The sequence below is a fragment of the Schistocerca cancellata genome, chromosome 9, assembly GCF_023864275.1.
Source record: "Schistocerca cancellata isolate TAMUIC-IGC-003103 chromosome 9, iqSchCanc2.1, whole genome shotgun sequence".
In the NCBI taxonomy this organism is placed as follows: domain Eukaryota; kingdom Metazoa; phylum Arthropoda; class Insecta; order Orthoptera; family Acrididae; genus Schistocerca; species Schistocerca cancellata.
Window position 1 is genome coordinate 153,567,579 of NC_064634.1, and position 13,700 is coordinate 153,581,278.

Below are 13,700 nucleotides of genomic sequence, written 5' to 3' on the forward strand. Positions count from 1 at the left end.
GTTAAATTCTGCACAGAATTCCGTCATAGAAAAACTTCGTGCCCTGCGTAGTCGACGTCGTTTGCCATGCGAAGGCAATCGATCTGATATCGATGAAGCCAGCTTTCACCACGCATGGCGCGCGGCACAGCGCACACACTTGCAGACAAACAGCGCATGCGCAACGCCAACTCTACACACCACGCATGTGCCGGCGGGGTTAAATACGTGGGTTCGGCGCCCTTCCTGTCAGTATTCACCTGAAGATGGCCGGAAGACTCTGAGCCGAAATATCACGGCAATAAGTTGCAGACATCTGGCAGTTCGCCCGGAGTTTTATGGAACGAACTGTACGCCGGGAAAGTTTTAAATCTCACATCTGCAAGATTTGTGAGTGTAAACACACACAGTTCTAATTACTCGCTTTTGTGCAGTGCATACTTTTTCCTTGACGAGCACGATGGTGAGGCTAATTGATCGGTAGCTGTCGATGGACGTTGCGTCTTGTCTGGTTTAAGGACTGCGTCTATGATACTTTCTGCCTCTGCAAAGGAAAAACACCTTCTAGCCAACTACAGTTGAATACCCTGAGTAGACGGAGTCTTTGACTAGACACTGGATAATCCGATCATGAATCGAGTCAGGGCCTGAGGTAGAACCGTGTGACGAGTCAAGAACCTGAAACAGTTAACAGTCATTATAAAATTCGGTGTGAAGGGGTTTAAAGGATAGGGGGACGTCTTCGACTTGTCTCTTATCTTTATAAGAAACAGAGAATGAAGAAAGAAATGGAAGGGATGGGTGGAAATTTGTGACCTCCAGCAGCACAGGCCATTGTGCTAATACAATGGCGAAAGTTGAAAATTTGTGCTGGACCCGGACTCGAAATCAGATTTACTGCTGCTCATGAGAGGTTGCATCAACTGCTTCGGCCGTCCGGACATGATCCGTCTCAAATTTCCAACTTATCCCCCAGTGCAATGCAGCGCCCCTTGTCCATTGACCCCCTACTCTCAAATAATTGATTCCTGTAGGTGTTCGGATATTTGTGCATCCGCACTGAAACAAACGTCAAGTAGCTAGATGTATAGCTGTATATTTGGGTGATGTATTCTGTCGAACACGTCGGACGTGTCAGACACCACTCAAATACACTGACGGAAAAAAATGCAATAAATAATTAACGTAAAGATGTAAACTAATGAAATTTCAGGAGTACAAATGTCTAGGTAACATATTTCAGCGATTAACATTGCAAACACACAGGGTAATATAAGCGCGAGACAACCAATTGCAAATGTAAAATGGTGGTACAATAAAAACAGGTGTAACTGGCTTCAAATGGTTCAAATGGCTCTGAGCACTATGGGACTTAACTTCGAAGGTCATCAGTCCCCTAGAACTTAGAACTACTTAAACCTAACTAACCTAAGGACATCACACACATCCATGCCCGAGGCAGGATTCGAACCTGCGACCGTAGCGGCCGCGCGGTTCCGGACTGTAGCGCCTTTAACTGCTTGGCCACCACGGCCGGCAACAGGTGTAACTGCGAGAATGTTGAAAGCAAGCATCCAAACGTACATTCATTGCGTTTAGCCTCAAGAAGCAAGACTACCACGTATCATCCACAGCAGGCAAAATTGTAAATAAGTGAAACTAATGTGCGGATCTCGATGTCTGATCACACTTTGCTAGTGTACGTAATGATGCCCCATTCATTGTTTGTGGATGATGCTGGATTGTCGCCCGATGATGTCCCACATGTCCCACATGTGCATGCAAGCATGCAAACGTGCATTCATTGCGTTGCACAGGTATCGGATGTCATTTTGTGGGATGGAGTTCCTTGCCTGTTGCAACTGATCCGTCAATACAGGGATGGTTATGCTGTTTGTGGATGACGCTGGAGTTGTCGCCCGATGATGTCCCACACGTGCATGCAAACGTGCATTCATTGCATTTTACAGGTATCAGATGTCATTTTGTGGGATGGAGTTCCATGTCTGTTGCAATTGATCCGTTGATACAGGGATGGTTATACTGTTTGTGGATGATGCTGGATTGTCGCCCGATGATGTCCCACATGTGCATGCAAGCATGCAAACGTGCACTCATTGCGTTGTATAGGTATCGGATGTCATTTTGTGGGATGGAGTTTCATGCCTGTTGCAATTGATCCGTTGATACAGGCATGGTTATGCTGTTTGTGGATGATGCTGGAGTTGTCGCCCAATAATGTCCTACACGCGCATGCAAGCATGCAAACGTGCATTCATTGCGTTGTACAAGTATCGGATGTCATTTTGTGGCATGGAGTTCCATGCCTGTTGCAATTGATCCGTTAATACAGGGATGGTTATGCTGTTTGTGGATGATGCTGGAGTTGTCGCCCGATGATGTCCCACACGTGCATGCAAGCATGCAAACGTGCATTCATTGCATTGTACAGGTATCAGATGTCATTTTGTGGGATGGAGTTCCATGTCTGTTGCAATTGATCCGTTGATACAGGGATGGTTATACTGTTTGTGGATGATGCTGGATTGTCGCCCGATGATGTCCCACATGTGCATGCAAGCATGCAAACGTGCACTCATTGCGTTGTATAGGTATCGGATGTCATTTTGTGGGATGGAGTTTCATGCCTGTTGCAATTGATCCGTTGATACAGGCATGGTTATGCTGTTTGTGGATGATGCTGGAGTTGTCGCCCAATAATGTCCTACACGCGCATGCAAGCATGCAAACGTGCATTCATTGCATTGTACAGGTATCAGATGTCATTTTGTGGGATGGAGTTCCATGCCTGTTGCAATTGATCCGTTGATACAGGGATGGTTATACTGTTTATGGATGATGCTGGAGTTGTCGCCCGATGATGTCCCACATGTGCTTAATTGGAGACAAATCTGGTGAATGAGCATGCTGGGATACAGAAGCGGTATATAGAGAATATTGTCCTGTTGAAAACATCCCCTGGAATGCTGTTCCTGAATGGTAGCACAACAGGTCGAGTACCAGACTGAAGTAGAAATTTGCAGCCAGAGTGGGTGGGATTAGCACGCGAGTACTCCTCCTATCACACCAAATCGCACCCCAGACCATTACTCAAGGTGTAGATATGGTGTATCTAGTATGCAGAGAGGATTTTTGGGTGCCCTCAATTGGCCTCCTTCTAACCAACACACGGCCATCATTGGTGCCAAGACAGAACCAGTTTTCATCAGAAAACACAACAGGCCTTCACCCTGCGCTCCAGAGAGCTCTCCCTTGGCACGGCGGTGTTTTGGGTCAGTGGAATACACTTTACAGGGCGTCTGGCTCAGAGCTGTCCTTGAAGTAACCGATTTTTAACAGTTTTTGTCACTGTGATGCCAACTGCTGCTCAAATTCCTGCTGCGGATGCAGTACAATGCGCCTGAGTCATATGCCGAACACGGTGGTCTTCCGTCTCGGTAGTGCCACATGGCCGTCTAGAGCCCGGTCTTCTTGCGACCAAACATTCTCGTGACCACCGCTGCCACCAGTCATGTATAGTGGTTACATTCCTGCCAAGTCTCTCTGCAGTACTGCAGAAGGAACATCCAGCTTCTCGTAGCCAGTTACACGACCTCGTTCAAATTCAGTGATGTAGTGATAATGGCGTCTTTGTCACTTTAAAGGCATTCCTGATTAACACCAACTCACCACGTCCAGTATCAAAGGTAATTACCGCTTTTGACTGTTACAGCGTGTATTTAAAGCAAACTTGATCTACATCCTCTTGTGATGCTAGTAGCGGCACACTTGTGCGACTGGCGCTAAACTGGAATTGACACCATGTTTCAGATGTAAAAACAAAATCACACCAACTTTCTTTTTATGTCGCACAACTCCTTCTTGGTGTTGCGATTTCTTCCCGCCATTGCATATACGTGGTCTTTAAGGTAACCAGGTAAGAGGAGACTACTGATGCTGTCACGTAGTGACACACGTGTCGTTTAGTAAGAATGGACACATTGGTAGATGCACCACCATGAAGGTGGAGACCTGGGGCAGTTGTTGATCTTTGCCAGTTCAGTAGAATATGGAGCTTAGCCCCCACCCGGGATCAAGAAGCACACATACCGAAGAGGTAGACGTAGTGCCCCCAGCACTCCTTACCGCGTTCAGTTAAAAGTGAGCCTTAGCTCGGATCGCTTAAAAATGATGAGTGTGGTCTCTAAAAGGTATCGCTTGAGACTTTGCAGGGCGCTTCGTCGATCCTAAATAACTGTTACAATGTCTTTGGTCCACCATGGCACTGGCCAGAAACAGAGTGGTCCCATAGAAAGAGGGATAGCAGTTCCAGCAGCGTGGATGATTGCGTTCGAAACGTCTCCCATTACGTTGTCGATGCCGTCTGACAGACAGGGGATGGCGGTGATGGCAGAGGTATACAACTGCATGTCAGCTCTTCGAAGAGCCCAACATAGTAAATGGCCTGTTGGATGGTGACAAGGAAATGATAGGGTCACCAGAAAGAGGACACTGTCACAAATATTGTCGTTCAGTGGCCATTGTAATGAAGCCACGAGACTGGGGGAAAAGATCATATGGCTGATAACCGAAAAGGTGCCAGGGCGGCACCAAAGTCTGTAGCAGCGATGTAACTGAGGAGACACAGATCAAGATCAGAAACAAGCTGGGCAGTCAGAAGACCCATACCACATGAAATGGTACATACCCACAGAGCTTAGCGCACAATGAAATTCCCAAGTAAGGAAGATCGGGGTGGAGAAGGTGTTTGGATTAAAGTGGTTACCTCAAGATAAGTAAATGCCCTGCCTGGAAGTAAATAAATATTAAAAATGGTTATTGGCGGGGTCGTTTGCACTCGCACTGCTATTGCTTCCAAGTATGTCCGCTCAGTGACGACAACTGTGCTAAAATGCACACATCCCTCCAGACACACCCTTGGAGTCAGCATGATTCTGAAGGAATGCACGGTAACCTCAAAGAGTTGGAAAATGGTTATCAGTAAAGTGAGTTTCTTGGAGAGCAACACAGATCGCAGAACAATAGGCAAAGTAGTAGTTGCAGCTCGTAGTGATAAACTATGCTTTTGACCTCCTCTAGAAGCGAATGCCCCTCAAAAGCAAGGATGAATGCGCCCGCGTCAACCTTGTTGTCTGGTTGGTCGCGATGTACACAATGTGTGAAGAGGACCCGTCCTCTCTGTGTGTTCGCGTAGTTCTTCATCCATCTGCAACCTTAGGTCTCGGTCAAAAATTAATTGCCGAACCATGTAGAAGATCTTATGGGGTGTTACAGTTACAGGTACATCACCAAGTTGTATATGAGAGAGTAGCACCTGGACTTGGTAGGATTTGTCTTAATTAAGATGGAACCAATTCTTCATTTACTAAGGGAAGAGAGTTCGCCAAAGTTTCTTTGTAGAGACTACAAAGAACTTTGACTTAGAAGAGAGAAAGGATCCTCTATCTGTTTGGGCAGAAATCAGAAATTGAGGGGAGTAAGTGTCTGGAAGTCTCTGGTTTTGTTTTCTTCCTATGGTGCGACTAATTGAGGGAAGTTCCTTGGGTCGTAACGATCTGCACTGAATTGTGATCCTTCTGAAGAGCTTGATGTCGTTTCATGGTGCCAGGTATCCGCCACGATACCCCTGCTCCGAACGAGGTTTCTCCCGACAGGGGACACGCAGCCAAAGACCACCTGGCGTCTTGGCCAGTGCCCAGAGTTTCGGGTGCCCCCAAGGAGGCAGGCACCAACTCCTCGGCACACGTAGGGCGGTGACATCTCGGACAACAATAATGTGATCCCTGAGTGGTCAGAGGGCTACAAACGGACGGGTATCTGACGTCCACCTACATGGACTGGCTACCATGCTAGTTACTGGGCGACATTCCCCGCATCCTACGCAAATTCTGTAAACAAATTTTGAAATGGAGGAAGTCAAACCCATACGTGGCACAGAACATAATTAACCGAAATATGGTTTCATAAAATAAAGGCAACGAAGTAGGAAAATCCATACTCGACGTCTTATCAACAGGGAATCTGTCCTGGAGAATAAATCTGAGAAAACATATAGTCAGAGAGTTAAATTGAAACAACGGAAAGGGGAGAAATTCTACAGTAGTCCCTTGCTCGCCAGGCACGTAACCACAAAACAACTTTGAGTCCCATGAAAAGGAGGGGTGGGGGTGTGGATGCTGCATATGTTTTGTGTTGAACCGTTGTTACAAAGTTTTATTCTCGCTGCGCTGACAGTTGGGCTGCACTATTTTCTTCCTGATTACTCCCTGCCCGTCTCAATAAAGTTCATTTCTGTTGCCTATAATCTTCTCTCTCTTACGTTAAAATCGATACACTTTTTTACAGTTATGTTGAGATAGCCATATACACTCCTGGAAATGGAAAAAAGAACACATTGACACCGGTGTGTCAGACCCACCATACTTGCTCCGGACACTGCGAGAGGACTGTACAAGCAATGATCACACGCACGGCACAGCGGACACTCCAGGAACCGCGGTGTTGGCCGTCGAATGGCGCTAGCTGCGCAGCATTTGTGCACCGCCGCCGTCAGTGTCAGCCAGTTTGCCGTGGCATACGGAGCTCCATCGCAGTCTTTAACACTGGTAGCATGCCGCGACAGCGTGGACGTGAACCGTATGTGCAGTTGACGGACTTTGAGCGAGGGCGTATAGTGGGCATGCGGGAGGCCGGGTGGACGTACCGCCGAATTGCTCAACACGTGGGGCGTGAGGTCTCCACAGTACATCGATGTTGTCGCCAGTGGTCGGCGGAAGGTGCACGTGCCCGTTGACCTGGGACCGGACCGCAGCGACGCACAGATGCACGCCAAGACCGTAGGATCCTACGCAGTGCCGTAGGGGACCGCACCGCTACTTCCCAGCAAATTAGGGACACTGTTGCTCCTGGGGTATCGGCGAGGACCATTCGCAACCGTCTCCATGAAGCTGGGCTACGGTCCCGCACACCGTTAGGCCGTCTTCCGCTCACGCCCCAACATCGTGCAGCCCGCCTCCAGTGGTGTCGCGACAGGCGTGAATGGAGGGACGAATGGAGACGTGTCGTCTTCAGCGATGAGAGTCGCTTCTGCCTTGGTGCCAATGATGGTCGTATGCGTGTTTGGCGCCGTGTAGGTGAGCGCCACAATCAGGACTGCATACGACCGAGGCACACAGGGCCAACACCCGGCATCGTGGTGTGGGGAGCGATCTCCTACACTGGCCGTACACCACTGGTGATCGTCGAGGGGACACTGAATAGTGCACGGTACATCCAAACCGTCATCGAACCCATCGTTCTACCATTCCTAGACCGGCAAGGGAACTTGCTGTTCCAACAGGACAATGCACGTCCGCATGTATCCCGTGCCACCCAACGTGCTCTAGAAGGTGTAAGTCAACTACCCTGGCCAGCAAGATCTCGGGATCAGTCCCCCATTGAGCATGTTTGGGACTGGATGAAGCGTCGTCTCACGCGGTCTGCACGTCCAGCACGAACGCTGGTCCAACTGATTCGCCAGGTGGAAATGGCATGGCAAGCCGTTCCACAGGACTACATCCAGCATCTCTACGATCGTCTCCATGGGAGAATAGCAGCCTGCATTGCTGCGAAAGGTGGATATACACTGTACTAGTGCCGACATTGTGCATGCTCTGTTGCCTGTGTCTATGTGCCTGTGGTTCTGTCAGTGTGATCATGTGATGTATCTGACCTCAGGAATGTGTCAATAAAGTTTCCCCTTCCTGGGACAATGAATTCACGGTGTTCTTATTTCAATTTCCAGGAGTGTATTATTGTAAAATTTCGTGGTCTCTCTCCATACTTCTTCTTTTTTATAATTTCTGCAAAGTGAAACATTAATGTAAGTAAATCTTTCTACATTACTTACAGAGTCATTTTCTTCTCGGAATCCTAAGGCGCATCCTAAGAAGGTGAACGAATTTACTCTATTTGCTTATGTCCAACCAATACTAAGGATGTGCCCTGGGGCCCATCAGCGGCTTTATGATTATTGCACACTATCAGTAATTATTACTTGGTCATGAGCTCATAAAGCAGCCATGTATGTAGCGATACGTACACTGTGAATGTAGTTCTTATCCTTTTCTGCCAGATTCTGTGACACAAATATAAACTAAACGTAAAGGAAGCACTGCACTTTTCCGTAAATTTAACTCTGTTTTCTGTTAAAATCTCCATTTCCTGCATCGCCAGTTTTTAATCTCTGTACATGATTTTTTTGTATTGTATTCCAGGTAAATTCCATTACTCCAGACATACTTCATTACTTATTGTTAACTACATGCGATTGTATATTTCACAAATTGGAGCTGAGTTAATTCCAGACGTTCTCGATATCTTCTTCATTAACTGGCTATGTGAAAATGCGCAATTGTACCTGCATGCCAGCGAATAAAATTTCATTCATGCAACATCACTGTTTCAAGCCGCTCATTTTCCATTTTTGTATAACGTGTCTTCACAATAAAGGAAAAGTATTTATTTAATGTTCGAAGCCGGAAAACACCGGCATATATGAAAGTCCACCCATTAGAATTATTCAAAAGATCGTTCATAAATTGAAGTAGTTAGTAATGAGGCAGACGAACAACAAATTTCGACTGAAAACTTAAATTGTAAGACGAAAAACTCCATCACTACTCCCTGTCAGAATTTCAGGTCGATACTCGACTGTGTTTTCGTAAAGTTTATTCATTAATACAAAGTCCATGGCGCTGTTAACACGCAGTCTCGATTCGTTACACACGGTGCAAGTCATAAAGGAATTAACTCACTGCCATTGAAATACTATCATTGCTGTAGGAATACGCTTCTGAAATTTTATAATTTTATTACGAATAAGAACATTGTCTTTTGTGGACAATGTTCAGGCATTTATGCCGACTGTAGCCCTAAAGCAAAACTTCGACAGTTAAGACGAATTGCGAAGACATTCACATCATACTGAATATTTAAATTTACAATGAATGTACCAATCGCCGGCCGGTGTGGCCGAGCGGTTCCAGGCGCTTCAGTCTGGAACCGCGCGACCGCTACGGTCGCAGGTTCGAATCCTGCCTCGGGCATGGATGTGTGTGATATCCTTACGTTAGTTAGATTTACCTAGTTCTAAGTTCTAGGGGACTGATGACCTCAGATGTTAAGTCCCATAGTGCTGAGCCATTTGAACCATTTTGTACCAGTCAATTAGCAACGTGAATGGGGCATCATTACGTATACTAGCAAAGTGCGATCAGACATCGAGATCCGCACATTAGTTTCACTTATTTACAATTTTGCCTGCTGTGGATGATACGTGGTAGTCTTGCTTCTTGGGGCTAAACGCCTCTGGCACTGCATTGATATTTATTTCCTCTCTCCTATTATTCCGGACTTTGGACTGACATTGCACGAGTTATCAGTATTTGTTTACATTCGTGAGTGACATGTTATTAGATAGACTCATAAACACACATACAGCTGTGATATATTATCGCTTGTCCTCGTGCTAATTCATTTTACGTTTCGAATCGCGGAAAAGCAAAGAGTTTCGTTCATTATCTACAAGAATACAGATTTGTGAATGCGCAATGAATGGAGGCTTCAGCGTACTGTTGCACGTTTGAGTATGATGAATGTCATAATCATTGTAAAAAGACAAAGTGCGGACACAACAAATTGGAAATAAACGGAGATTTTATTATTCAGAGATTTTATTTCATTTTGACATGTATTGTCTTCTGTAGGAATAGGGAACATTTTCTTAAACAATCTCTGTCAACACTTTAACACTGAAAACTAAACTGGGCGAGTATTGCTCAAAACTGTTAGCTATTCATTTAAAATTTATTGGCAGTGATGTAGACGGTAACATTCAGAACTGGCAAGTTTTCAGCCAATCCGAAGTGTTAGGAACTGTGCACAGAAATAGGTTTGCCCGTCTCTTGCGCAGTTTCCCTCATTTGTAGTCGATTTTTATCCATGGGCCGTACATCATATGAATGCCGACTACACTATGAAGAACGACCATCGCAGTTGTTCTCATTCTCAGAACAACCGACAGTTCTCAGGAGCAACTAGTAACAATCGGTTTCTGAGCTGTGCAGTAAAGGTTTTCTTCTGAAAGAATTCTAAAATGTTAACTGTTCCTTGAGCCCAATTCCACCAAAGTAAATCAAGTGAATTTTTATATTACTCCCTCAGAACTCCGTATTACTGGTTGTATAATGGAGAATGAGATTTTCACTCTGGTAGAGCACTTGCCCGCGAAAGGCAAAGGTCCCGAGTTCGAGTCTCGGTCCGTCACACAGTTTTATCTGCCAGGAAGTTTCATGTATGTATAATGTTTGACGCATTGGATCTCAGCTACCACATTTCACAGACCTACAGGGCGACAATTATTGAACTGTATGAAATAAAATCATCGTAACAACTGAACGTTCAAACTGAACTGTTGGTCGCGGGACGTGATGGGAATTAGTATATGCATACATGGTCTGGCTTAGCGACGAAGCCTACTTGCATTTGGATGGGTTCGTCAATAAGCAAAACTGGCGAATTTGGGGGACTGAGAATCCGCATTTCGCGATCAAGAAATCTCTTCACCCTCTACGGGTGACTGTGTGGTGTGCAGTGTACAGTCACCGAATAAAATGTAAATGTCGTGTGACTAGGGCCTCCCGTCGGGTAGACCGTTCGTCGGGTGCAAGTCTTTCGATTTGACGCCACTGTGGCGACTTGCGCGTCAATGGGGATGAAATAATGATGATTAGGACAACACAACACCCAGTCCCTGAAGGAGAATACCTCCGACCCAGCCGGAAATCGAACCCGGGTCCTTAGGATTGACATTTTGTCGCGCTGACCACTCAGCTACCGGGGGCGAACAGTCACGGAATAATCGATGCGATTTTCCTTGATGGCACGGTGACTACCGAACGGTACGTGAAGGTTTTGGAAGATAACTTCATCTCCATTATCCAAAGTGACCCTCATTTCGACAAGATGTGGCTCATGCAAGACGGAGCTCGACCCCTTCGAAGCAGGAAAGCCCTGGAGGAGAACTTTGGGGACCGCATTCTGACTCTTGGGTACCCAGAGGCCACAGGCATAGGCCTGGATTGGCCGCCGTATTCTCCGGCTCTGAACACGTGCGACCCCTTTTTTGTGGGGCTATAATAAAGACAACGTGTACAACAGTAAACTCAAAACCATTGCTGAGCTGAAAACAGCCATTCAGAAGGTCATCGACAGCATCGATATCCCGACACTTCGGTGAGTCATGCAGAATTTCGCTATTCGTCTGCGCGCCATATCGGCGCCAATGATAGCAGGCACATCGAACATGTCATAACCTAAATCCGAATATCTGAAGTAACATTTGCATGTTGAATGCACGCCGTAGTTTGTAACTAATTTACGTTTTTTTCATATAGTTCAACAATTGTAACCGTGTATAAACAACTAACAGCCAGTTTAGGCCAAACCTATATTTCCAATAATATTTTGTTTCATTCTGGAAAAAGAATCACCATCACAGTAAATTCGGAAAGTGAAGTAGAGGAATAGGATGAAAGAAAAGAACAACAGAAAAGCAAAACTAAATCAACTAAAACCTCACTGGCCAAAATATATAACTGAGTTTTGTAGCCTTAGACTGTTTAAATTCTGGACTCAAAGACAGTATCCTAACACTCGAAGGGCGACAATAATGATTCCTCTATCGAAACTTGGCAAGAACCATACAAGTCAAAATAGTTGCTGAGTGTCGTCTATGTCAACCGCAAGGGAAAGTCTAGCGGAATATAAACTGCCGCCTCGTGTACACGCTTCCCAGGTGCCAGAAACGGCTTGTGCTAAAAAAAGATCAGAGCGAGGTGCAGAGGATTGGCTTGCTGGAGCCTTACATTTGCATTCCCAACGTAAGGCGTGTTCTGTTTGCGTTACTTCGCATAAACATTCTTTCAAGAAGTTTCGCACTGAATCAAATATTACTGTTTCCCACTTTTTAAATACGGTAACAGGTAATGTGGTTTTCTGTAATTTACTATATTGTTGACAGGTTGCAGTCAACATTCTTGGGCACTTCACTATATGAAACGAAGTTTGTATTACGTTAGTAAACTAAAATAAGGTAACATTTATTTTTACTCACGTGTCACGTTGCCTCTTTAGCAACCTTAAGTGGCAAACAACGAGATAATTAGCTAACAGAAGATGTCACGAGCTTGTGAATTCGATCCTTCCATCGGGGCACATGCGAGTGGAATGCAAGGAAAGCAAATAACGCTGTAGCAGTCATCCTCCGACAACAGCTTGTAGCGTATTAGTATACATTTAGTCGTCTAAATACCATAAATGTTCACTATTTTGATACTAAATAGTGCGGTGAATGACACGCGTACACACTCATTTCTCACCAGCATCAGGATAATTACATGTGTCCTGCAATACGGTCTTTCAATACTGACGTCGACATATACGTACCAAACTTGATACACAGCTGAAGGCAGGGGAAGTGAGTTCAAATCCAAGACCAGCCCTTAACGTGTTCTGTTATTTGTCCCCACCTCTGTGACAGAATGGTACGGTAATTCCCTTTGTAAGGCAATGGCGAATTTTTTTGTCTACAACACGAGTTAATAAAACAGAATATCAGAAGCCAACTGCGCTCCAGCTATGTATGGCGTGAAACACGGGCATCTGCATACCTTACCAATAATACATTCACAGCATTGACAGCGCACAGGGGAGGTGAATTTTTGTGAAGCACCACCCAAACATTAGTCTAAGTTTCTGTGCAAGTCTGCATTGCTCTAACAGCAACATTGCCGCACGCAGTTAATTACAGAAACAGGCTCCTTCCCGCAGCTACGTTACTTACCTCAGGACAGACAGCTGCAGGGAGCCAATAAAAAATTGGAGCTGTCAGAGCCCAGTGTTTGTTTGTTCCTAATCACATATAGCAGACGTCGGTCGGTAAATGAAACTTCACGACACTACTTTTGTAGGTTAAAAACAGCTCCTCATATCTCTGCCCACCTCGTACGATCGAATACTTCAAAAGACCGTTACCTTCGTCACGACAGACGCGCTAGCGCCCTACTCACGTGTATTACGGGATCAAGCGTTATTTCGATCAGGTTGTCAGTCGTGTGTTTACCGCCGCCTCCCCGCGGACGCTGAAAACCGGAGACTGCGGCTCGCCTGCTTTTGTCGGCCGTCACATGGCCAGCTGCGGGCTGTATCGATCACCGCAGACGAAGCAGTGACTGCCGCATCTCTATGACCGTAGTTCGCTGAATGCCCAGCAGGCGGCAGCGCCAGTGAGCCCTCTGCGATTCACCGCCGCCTCTACAGCGAGACTTATTTTCAAACAAAAGATAAGCGCCCACTATTAGCAATCAAAAGCTTTTTAGCATCCATAGACCACAGCGACGTTTATTCTGATTCTTTTTATTGGTGTCCAGTGTCGCACTATATAGCCAGTATTTTGATGTGCAACTGTTATGTAAAGTACAAATAGCGATACTGGCTATCGGCTTTGACCAGTGACAGAAATATATCAGAGGACGTAAACAACATAGCGACTATATAGGCGGTTGTACACGAACAAGCAATTTGGCAAACTTTACGATGTTCGTCAAATATTAAACCACGTATGGCGCTGTTTGACTCATTGTTAAATTAAATTTAGAGCA

At 45.7% G+C, this 13,700-nt stretch overlaps 1 long non-coding RNA gene across 1 annotated transcript in view; it reads right to left on the bottom strand.

Annotated features, from left to right (window-relative positions):
• Nucleotides 1-13,253, bottom strand: part of LOC126100483 (uncharacterized) — a 532,316-nt gene extending 519,063 nt beyond the window's left edge. Inside the window, exon 1 of the long non-coding RNA XR_007522182.1 lies at nucleotides 12,884-13,253. This is a non-coding gene — a long non-coding RNA (uncharacterized LOC126100483). The remainder of the gene's footprint in view (nucleotides 1-12,883) is intronic.
• Nucleotides 13,254-13,700: the final 447 nt, after the last annotated feature.